The sequence below is a fragment of the Rattus norvegicus genome, chromosome 10 (assembly GCF_036323735.1).
Source record: "Rattus norvegicus strain BN/NHsdMcwi chromosome 10, GRCr8, whole genome shotgun sequence".
Taxonomy (NCBI): domain Eukaryota; kingdom Metazoa; phylum Chordata; class Mammalia; order Rodentia; family Muridae; genus Rattus; species Rattus norvegicus.
The window spans coordinates 87,081,210-87,092,146 of NC_086028.1; the positions used below are offsets into that span (position 1 = coordinate 87,081,210).

At 45.4% G+C, this 10,937-nt stretch overlaps 1 non-coding gene across 1 annotated transcript; it reads right to left on the minus strand.

The window, feature by feature from the left end:
* Positions 1-3,553: 3,553 nt before the first annotated feature.
* Positions 3,554-3,744, minus strand: LOC120095479 (U2 spliceosomal RNA). The gene has a single exon (XR_005490942.1). It is a non-coding gene; the product is annotated as a U2 spliceosomal RNA (small nuclear RNA).
* Between the last annotated feature and the right edge of the window lie 7,193 nt (positions 3,745-10,937).

Sequence of the window (10,937 nt, forward strand, 5' to 3'; positions counted from 1 at the left end):
CGGGGGACTTACACTGCTTGTCTGAAGAATAGACCTTCTTGAGTGATTTACTTCTCTTGTCGTCTTTGCTCTCTTTAACTTCTCTACTTCAAGCAGCTCTGCTACACCTGTGATTCCGGGTTCTTCTATACAGCTCTTTTGGGGCTTTTCTTCTTCTAAGCTTCAGATATGTACTTTTAAGTTGTTATGTAAGTTAGGACTTTGACCTTCACACGGTCCACTCTGGTCAGCAGAAAATAGGCAATAAAAACCATGTAGCCTGACACTTTAATCCTAGAGGGAGGCAGAGTCACCCAGAAACCCAACTTGGAAAACCAAAACCAAAGGGAAACATCAGGCAGATTCGAACACGCCCTAAAACCAGGCCTTCAGAGGTAGAGGCTTCTAGGGCCAGCCAGAGCTATATAATGAGACCGTCTAAATTTCCAAACTGGCTGAAGCTTCTGAGATTTGTTTAGGCATCTGATAGACTTTTTGTTCTGAATGAATGAAAAAAATAAGATGAAAGAAGAGAAAAACCAGATCATTCTTCAAACATTGTTTGTCTTCTTATCGTGCCACAAGTCCTCCTCTGATCCCCTGACCTGCTCCTGCTGGAGCTGGTTTCCAGCAGTAGTAAGACAGACTCTTAACCAACTAAAACCAAAACCTTACCATCAAGAAATTGACTTTATTCTAGTATTCTAGAGACTGGAGTCTGCCAGCACTCATATTGCAAATTTATTCTCAGGTGTGTAATACATACAAACTACACACACACACACACACACACACACACACACACACACACAGAGAGAGAGAGAGAGAGAGAGAGAGAGAGAGAGAGAGAGAGAGAGAGAGAGAGATTTTAAAATTCAGGAAATAGAAGAAATAGGTCTTTCAACATAATAAGGGCTCCATGACAATTCTACAGTCTGTCAAAACTTAAGAACTCAAAACAGTTTCAACAGCCCGGCAGAATAAAAACTTAACAATAGCTGGGCGGTGGTGACACTTTTAAGTCCAGCAACGGAGGCAGAGACAGGCAGGACTCTCTGATTTGTGGGCAGGCCTGGTCTATGGAGTGAGGAGTTACAAGACATCCAGAACTAAACAGAAAAACCCTGTCTCGAAACAAAAAAAGCCAAACAGGACACACAAAAACAAAACAGGCGCGATCCCATCTACATAAGCCAAAACAGAACAAAAATGCTCTTAGAATTAAAATGCCTTTGAAAGAAGAAAATTTAAGCCTTTAACCTTTACCTGCTCTAGGAAAGCAGACAGATCTCTGAGTTCCAAGCCAGGCTGGTTTACGTAGTTCATTCTAGAACAGCCAGAGACACATAGCCCCTGACTCATAAAACAAAACAAAAACTCATTAAAGAAATTGAGGAAGACACTAGAAGATAGAAATTTTCTGACTGCCTGTCACCTAGCTCAAAAGAATAACGTTGAGAAAACGACCATCTTACCCAGAGCAATTTACAGATTCAATGCAATCCCAATGGAAATTCTAGTGACTCTCCTCACAGATACGATAGGAGGGTGAAATTTAAGTCTGTCTTAAAAGATCCAGGAAAGAAAAGCAATCCTGATCAGAAAGAATATTGCTAAAGTTACAGTCATACATGATTTCAACTTACAGGCAGTTTTTTCAGTTTTTTTTTTGTTTGTTTGTTTGTTTTGTTTTTTTCGGAGCTGGGGACCGAACCCAGGGCCTTGCGATTGCTAGGCAAGCGCTCTACCACTATCCATACAGGCAGTTTTTTTTTTTTTAAAGATTTATTTATTTATTTTGTATATGAGTACACTGTAGCTGTCTTCTGACACACCAGAAGAGGAATCAGATCTCATTACAGATGGTTGTGAGCCACCATGTGGTTGCTGGGATTTGAACTCAGGACCTCTGGAAGAGCAGTCGGTGCTCTTAACCACTGAGCCATCCCTCCAGCCCCATACAGGCAGTTTTATGGCATAGCCACAAAACAGAAAAAAAGTACACCAATGAGTCCAATAATTGAGCACGATACAAAGGCCACACCAATTGTAGCCACCTGATAAAGGTACCAAAAAGGTATATTGGAGAAATGGAAAAATGGGATTATCCCCATGTAAAATGAAAGTAGCTTCTTACCTCTTACCCTACACAAAAGTGACCTGCAAATTACCTCAAGTTAAGACGTAAAACTGAGGTTGTCTAGGAAAAAAAGTAAACATCTCAAAATAGAGGCATAAAGACTTTATGAACAGGAGTCTAATCGTTCATGAAATAAAACCAGTAATGGAAAACTAGGATTAAAAAGATAGCTGTATCGGGTTGGAGAGATGGCTCAGTGGTTAAGAGCACCCGACTGCTCTTCCAGAGGTCCTGAGTTCAATTCCCAGCAACCACATGGTGGCTCACAACCATCTGTAAAGAGATCCGATGCCCTCTTCTGGTGTATCTGAAGACAGCTACAGTGTACTCATATAATAAATTAATAAATCTTAAAAAAAAAAAGATAGCTGTATCATAAAAGAAAAGGCTCGGGGGCTGGAGAGATGGCTCAGCAGTTAAGAGCACTCGACTGCTCTTTCAGAGGTCCTGAGTTCAATTCCCAGCAACCACATGGTGGCTCACAACCATCTGTAAAGAGATCCGATGCCCTCTTCTGGTGTATCTGAAGACAGCTACAGTGTACTCATGTAATAAATTAATAAATCTTAAAAAAAAAAAGATAGCTGTATCATAAAAGAAAAGGCTCGGGGGCTGGAGAGATGGCTCAGCAGTTAAGAGCACCCGACTGCTCTTTCAGAGGTCATGAGTTCAATTCCCAGCAACCACATGGTGGCTCACAACCATCTTTACAGATGATCCGATGCCCTCTTCTGGTGTATCTGAAGACAGCTACAGTGTACTTATATATATAATAAATAAATAAATCTTTTTTAAAAAAAGAAAAGGCTCAGTTAAGCAGAATGAGAGAAAAATGTTTATTACAGAGGGTTAAAGACAAAGAACTCAAGAAATGAGGCAGACAGTGCTGGAGCAGGCCTTTCAAACAAAGTCCAGGCTCGCGAAAACCTACTGGTGGAGACACTTCTGGAAGACAGACATCACCTAAGAGAAAATACAAAACTTGCCAACAAGAACTTATACAAGAGAATCTGCATACAAGAGCTTTGATTGCCCAGCAAAAAACTGTTTTACAAAAAAACTTTAGGGGTTGGGGATTTAGCTCAGCTGTACAGCACTTGCCTACCAAGCGCAAGGCCCTGGGTTCGGTCCCCAGCTCCGAAAAAAAGAAAAAAGGAAAAAAAAAAAAAAAAAAAACTTTAAAGTTCTTAAACTTGACCAGAGTGGACCGTGTACTATATGAAGGTCAAAGTCCTAACTTACATAAGGACTAACAACTTAAAAGTACATATCTGAAGCTTAGAAGAAGAAAAGCCCCAAAAGAGCTGTATAGAAGAACCCGGAATCACAGGTGTAGCAGAGCTGCTTGAAGTAGAGAAGTTAAAGAGAGCAAAGACAAGAGAAGTAAATCACTCAAGAAGGTCTATTCTTCAGACAAGCAGTGTAAGTCCCCCGAGGGGGTGCACCGTTCCTGGAGGTACTGCAATACCAGGTCGATGCGTGGAGTGGACGGAGCAAGCTCCTATTCCAACTCCTAGTTCCAAAAATCCATTTAATATATTGTCCTCGGATAGAGGACGTATCAGATATTAAACTGATAAGAACAGATACTACACTTGATCTTAGCCAAAAGGCCGAGAAGCGATACCTGATCGGCCACACGCGCCCGCGACACTCACCAGCGCGCACACCTTTAACTCACGGTCACCGACGTTCGCGCGCCCGCAGACACGCGCCCGACACCGAGCCTCCTCTCCTCCCCTCCCCACTGACTATTTGTACACCGGGGAAAGCCTGAGGCATCCAGGGGCCCGAGAAGGTTTTGTTGCGCTTTTCGTTCCCAGAGTTCCGCGGAGCCCTGGCCGTGTCCTCATCTGCATGCCCCGCCCAGCGCGCCCTCCGACTCTCTGCTGCTCCGCCCCGCCAGAGCCACGCTGGACCGACCGAGGCCCGCGGTTCCGCTCCGTTCTTCTTCACAGTCTTTCAGACACAGAACTGACAACACCCGCCACACACCACCGCCACCCTCTTTCATCTAGTGGCCTCGCGTCTCTCCTGAGATGAGATCCAGGAAGGAGGCGAGGCCCCGGGGAAGAGGCGGACCGAGCCTTGGGAGATGGGCCCTCTGGAATTGCAGCTCCTTTGCTAGAACTGTTAAATGCTCTGGGATTTTTGTCCTCCCCCGGACCTTCTCCTTCGTTCTTTCTTTTCCTCGTCCCTCCGGTTTTCACCTGGGAGTCGCTCGCCCAGGAAGCCCAGACTGACTGACGTGCGATTGCCGGTGATCCTCCTGCCTCAGCCTGACCCAAAAGCCAGTAAACCGGGCCTTAGTGGGGCATCTCTTCAATCGCACCACGGGGGAGGCAAAAGCAGGCACACCGTTGGAGGAGGAACTCTTGAGTTCCAGTCCAATCTAGTCAACAGAGCGAGTTTCTGAACAGCCAAGGATACATGGGAAAACCCTGTTTCGAAAACAAAACAAAATAATAAATCGAAATAAAGTAAAGATTAAAAAAAAAGGGGGCCCTTCTCTCCCCACCCCTTCCTTCCACGTGCTCAGGGCCGGCCTTTGTTCTTCCCCTCTTCTACTCTTCTTCACTCATTAAACCTCTCCACGTGGGAAAAAAAAAAAATGGGGCTGGAGAGATGGCTCAGAGGTTAAGAGCACTGGCTACTCTTCCAGAGGTCCTCAGTTCAGTTCTCAGCAAATATATGGTGGCTCACAACCATCTATAACGAATGAGATCTTCTGGCCTGTAGGCATACATGCAGGCAGAATGCTATATACATAATAAATAAATAAGTCTTTACATTAAAAAAACTTAAAGGCTGGAGGGATGGCTCAGCGGAAAAGCATTGACTGCTGTTCCAGAGGTCCTGAGTTCAATTCCCAGCAACCACATGGTGTCTCACAACCATCTGTAATGGGATCCGAGGCCCTCTTCTAAAGTGTGTCTGAAGACAGCTACAGCGTAGTCATATAAATAAAATAAATAAATAAATATTTTTAAAAAATGTAAAACCAAACAGAATAATCTCTCTGGGCTGAGGGGTTGGCTCAAGCCTGTAAAAGCCAGTATTAAGGAGGCAGAGGCAGGTGAAACTTATAAGTTTAAAGCCAGAGTAACCCATATTCTTTTTTTTTTTTTTTTTTTGGTTCTTTTTTTCGGAGCTGGGGACCGAACCCAGGGCCTTGCGCTTCCTAGGCAAGCGCTCTACCACTGAGCTAAATCCCCAACCCCCCCCCATATTCTTGTATACTTAGTTGTAGGCCAGCCTAGGGCCACCTAATGAGACTATCTCAAAAAAACAAACAAAAAGCAGACATAGGCTGGAGAGACTGCTGCTGACCCATTGTCCTTACCTCAGGTCAATGAGGGGCAGCTTCTGATAGCAACGCAGTTTCTGACAGGCTGCCTGAAGCCTGGGGTTTCTTCTAATCAGTGACTTCCCTGAGTTTGACTGGACTTGCCCAGTTCTTAGGCATAGTCTCCTCAACTACCAATTAGAAGGCTGTCATGGAATCAGCCTAGCCTTCTCAGTTCTCGAAGCTTCTGTTGGCATATGGGCAAGGGGTTTGAACTTCCTTAAGTCCAGATTTTTTAGAACCACGCTCTCGTCCCTCCCTCTGTACCCAACATTCTACAGCTCAGGCCCCATTAGCGGGGATGGTTATGTGGGCAGACCTACTTACTTCCAAAAACTCAAACACTAGTCCCAGTCCTTGCTTTAACCCCGCCTGCTCCTCTCTTCTTTGTGACTTACTCACCTATTCCAGCCACAATGGCTGCTCCAAACCCAGCTGTTAATCTGACCCTCCCAGGGTATGTGTGAATCACTTGTCTGCAGATCTTATTCCAAATCCTGGAATTCAATTTTTAGCTCCTGGTGTCCTCCACAGTTCTGATTCTTGCGCCCCCACCCACTTCTTTTCAATTTGCCTGAGCTCTGGCAAGGTTCCAGCAGCCCCCACCTCCTTTTCCTAGTAATGCCTCCCCCACCCTCGTGAGGGACAACAGCACTTATGATGGTTTGCATATGCTTGGCCAGGGAGTGGCACCATTAGAAGGTGTGGCCTTATTGGAGGGAGTGTGTCACTGTGGTGGTGGGCTTGGAGACCCTTCTCCTAGCTGTCTGAGAATGCTCAGTCCGTTCCTGGCTTCCTTCGGGTGAAGATGTAGAACTCAGCCCCTCCTGCACCATGCCTGCCTGGATGCTGCCGTGCTCCCGCCTTGATGATAATGGACTGAACCTCTGAACCTGTAAGCCAGCCCCAACTAAATGTTGTCCTTTATGAGACTTGCATTGGTCATGGTGTCTGTTCACAGCAGTAAGACCCTGACTAAGACAATGACCTTCTGGTAACGGCTCCCTCATCCAAGGTCCTTGCCATTTTCCCACCTCAACACTTCCTGTCCTGACTCTGCCTTCAGCTTAAACCTGTCATGCAAACACTTATAGACGGTTGAACATAAGTAAAACATACATGTTAATCATCAATTACCTCATAATTAATCGTATTCTTTAACATGTTCCTAACTCTACTTACAGTCATGATCAATGACGAAAATAAGGTTTTCTGAGCCTCATACGTTTTCACAATTAAAGAAATAGCTAAAAGCAAACATTTGTCCATTTAGACAGACTTTAAACAGCTGCTCCTCAGACACCGCAGAGATCTACAGAGTATGGCATTTAGAATACTTAACAAAAAGCTTTTCCTAAATGGACACATCAGCTTTAAACAGCTGCTCCTCAGACACCGCAGAGATCTACAGAGTATGGCATTTAGAATACCTAATAAAAAGCTTTTCCTAATGGACACATTGGCTCCAGGTGGCACCTTTCCTCCAAAGAAACGATGGGCCCAGAAGGACCTCTACCTGGAGTTTGCTTCAGATGTGACAAAGCTGGCCGCTGGGCACACTGCCCAAACTGGACAGACAGGACACTGGGAACTTGACTGACATGCTTTGCCTAGACAAAGTACGCCAGTCCTTCAAAGTTCCCACTTCACAGAACAGTCTCGTTGGTCTTCTGGGCCTGGCGGCTGAGGATGGAAGTCCCACCAACCCCAGGGGAACCCCTTGGATGGCTGACATCCAGAAAGAGGGTAAGTCTGTATCATTTTTAATAGATTTGAACGCTGCTTGCTCTGCACTTCTTTTTCCTTTTTGAAAGATTTATTTATTTATTTCATGTATGTGGGTACACTGTCGCTGTCTTCAGACACACCAGAAGAGGGCATCGGATCCCATTACAGATGGTTGTGAGCCACCATGTGGTTGCTGGGAATTGAACTCAGGACCTCTGGAAAAAAGTCAGTGCTCTTAACCGCTGAGCCATCTCTCCAGCCCCTAACCAGCAGTTTCTTAATGTCTTGCCTTGCATAGCCTCTTGTGACTTCCAGGAGGCTTTATGACGTCTCTACTAAGGTTTCCGGATCTGGTCTTCTTGCTCTAGAACCCTTTGGTGTAGGGGTTTCTTCTCAACAGAAACACTACCACCTGGAGACAGGATGGAAACCTGTTAATTGTGAGGAAGTAAGTAAAACTTGCAAGGCCCAGGAAATTTCTGAAACATACACATCCCCCCCCACACACACACACTCTTAAATAAACAGTAACAATTCTGGCCAGAAAAGGCTCTTCTGTTAGCACAGAAGATATATGATATGTTACATTGAGAGCTAACTTTATAGGTTTTGTGGGAGCATTTGGTTGGTTGGTTTGGTTTTCAGGGACAGGATTTCTCTGTATAGCCTGACTGTCCTGGAATCCTCTTTGTAGGTCTGGCTTTGGACTCACAAAAATTCACCTGCTTCTATCTCTCCAGTCCTGGGATTAAAGAGGTGTGCCACCAATAGCATTTAAAGCTTAACGTTTACTGTGCTTGGAACTGGAGAAGTGGCTCAGCAGTTCAGAGGACACTGGCTGTGCTTCCAGAGGACCTGAGTTCAATTCCTACAACCACAAGGTGGCTCACAACCATCTGCTATGGGATCTGATGCCCTCTTCTGGCCTGCAGGCGTGTATGCAGACAGAGCATTCATATACATAACATAAATAGATATATCTTTAAGAAATTACTGGGGTTGGGGATTTAGCTCAGTGGTAGAGCGCTTGCCTAGCAAGCACAAGGCCCTGGGTTCGGTCCCCAGCTCCAAAAAAAAAAAAAAAGAAAAAAAGAAAAAAGAAATTACTGTGCTCAAGAGATCTACAGACCAAAGTTGGAAGTCCAAATGTTTTTTTTAAAGATTTATTTATTATATATAAGTACACTGTAGCTGTCTTCAGACACACCAGAAGAGGGCATCAGATCCCATTACAGATGGTTGTGAGCCACCATGTGGTTGCTGGGAATTGAACTCAGGACCTCTGGAAGAGTAGTCGGGTGCTCTTAACCCCTGAGCCATCTCTCCAGCCCCTCGTCTCTCTGATCTTAACCCTACCCCAGCTAGCCCTTTGCTCAGACCTAGACCTGAACTCCACACCTACTGGCATTGCCATCTAGTTCCTGCTCTGCCCTCAGCTCCCTGCCTCCTCTCCTACCTCTGCTGCTGCTTTCCATTGTCCTGAATCCGGCTCCTCCCACACGCCTCCCACCCACAGACTTCCATCCTCACCCCCCTGCCTTGGTGAATCTCCATCTCACAGCCTTCATCCAGTTTCCTTCTCTCAAAACTCAGGCTGAGCTGCACCTGCTCCATTGAGCGCAGCATGACTTGGCTGTCGGAATGTCAGGACAACTGAGATATCCACATTTGCCATCACGGGTCCCACCAAGCCCCGTTTATTTCTCAGATAGGAATGGTGTAGTTTTAAATAAAAAAGTGAACATAAAAGATCTATCTTCAGATCTGATAATGGGAGACATCTTCCTTGATTTTATTTTTTTCTGCCACTGATGGGGTTGATTAAAACATCCGAAACACGTTCTTTTTTTAAAATTTTTTTCTTTTTAGATATATTTATTTTATGTATATGAGTACAGTGTTGCTCTCTTCAGACACACCAGAAGAGGGCATCAGACCCCATTACAGATGGTTGTGAGCCACCATGTGGTTGCTGAGAATTGAACTCAGAACCTCTGGAAGAGCAGTCAGTGAGTGCTCTTAATCTGCTAAACCATCTCTCAATCCCCATGACTATGGTACCCTGAAAGACACCCTGGTTCCCGCTGAGGAAAGGCTTGAAATCCCGGTGACCCTGAAAGGGACGGTAGGCAGGCGTTTTGCCTGACTCCCAGGAGAACAGGCCCTGTCACTAGCCGCAGCCCTTCATAGATTTGTGGCCATCAGTCAAGTAAGGGCAACGTCCCAAGCCCCTTCACGTATAGAGGACATGACCACAGATCACATAGACTCAAGACAGAGCTCCATTATAATGAGGCACATAGAGGTCTGAAGGCTTAGCCAACAAGCTTTCCTTCTCAGGCACTCGTCCTGGCAAAAGGTATTGAATCTCAGGGCCACCCTGAGAAGCGGGGGTACGATTTTATTCATCCACTTTCTGCCGTTACAATAAATGCCTTAAAACCAAACTTTTTTTTAAAAGATATATTTATGTTATATATGTGAGCACACTGTAGCTGTCTTCAGGTACAGCAGAAGAGGGCATCAGATCCCATTACAGATGGTTGTGAGCCACCATGTGGTTGCTGGGAATTGAACTCAGGACCTCTGGAAGAGCAGTCAGTGCTCTTAACCACTGAGCCACCTCTCCAGCCTCTGAAAGTCCAAATATTAAGGGCTTTTGGTTGGTTTAGTTACTGCTTGGTCTTGTTTTAATAAAACTTGTTTATGAAAGATAAAAGGTCACTCGGGACAAAAGCCTGTTTTCCTGAAGAGAGCCAAGACTTTGCAGAAAAGATGGTAACCTTCCGGGGTTGGGGATTTAGCTCAGCGGTAGAGCACTTGCCTAGCAAGCGCAAGGCCCTGGGTTCGGTCCCCAGCTCCGGAAAAAAAAAAAAAGATAAGATGGTAAGATGGTAACTTTCCATTTGGCAGCAGACAGAATGTAACTTTGTTCTTTGACTACGTAAACCTGACTCCAGGCTGCTCTCCAGTTCAAGGTGTATTTGTATCCGCTCCGGACCCCCAAGTCCAAGTTCTCCATACAGAGGAGACTTATTTAATCCCAGGGCCAAACCGCCGGGAATAAAAAACAAAGACGAGATTGAAGGTGAGGGAGAAGGGGACAAGGGAACAGGAAGGGTTTTTTTGTCCCTGCCTCTGGATAGAGAGGAGACACACGTGGCTCATAGGAAAATAGTGGTTTATATAAAGGTGCAGGGGAAACGCCATGTTAGCATGAAGTATTTAATTTTAATTGGGCGTGTTAATTAGGTGAGCCAGAGGGGGCTTTTGATTGCTGGGGCTCAATACTTTGATATCTGGACCTTGGGGGTCAGCCTCAGGAGGAGGAAGTGGCCAAATAAGGGAACAGACTTTGGTGGGTAGCTATAGGGACATAATTTAATGGTTTAGCATGGCGGAGGGAATCAGGGAGAAAGGCAAGGCCTGCCACAGCCATGCCCGCCACACTGGAGCTGCCCAGAGTCCATTCACAGGGTGTAGCCATGGTCCCCCATACCTAAATAAAAGCCACGTTCTAAAATTTATTCATGGTCTGACTGGCAAGTCTCTGAATAACTCCAGACCCATACTGCTTTCACGAGTCTTCACACATGTTCTGCTAAGACAACTGCCTATGGATTTTCCAAGGTCCCAGGAGTAACCCACTTCTTTTTAGCTATAAGTAACCTGGTAAGCTCACTGGTCCTCTAATGGAGTGATTGTGGTATCCTCCCTTTTGTTGGTTATCGGTGCCTTTTCGGG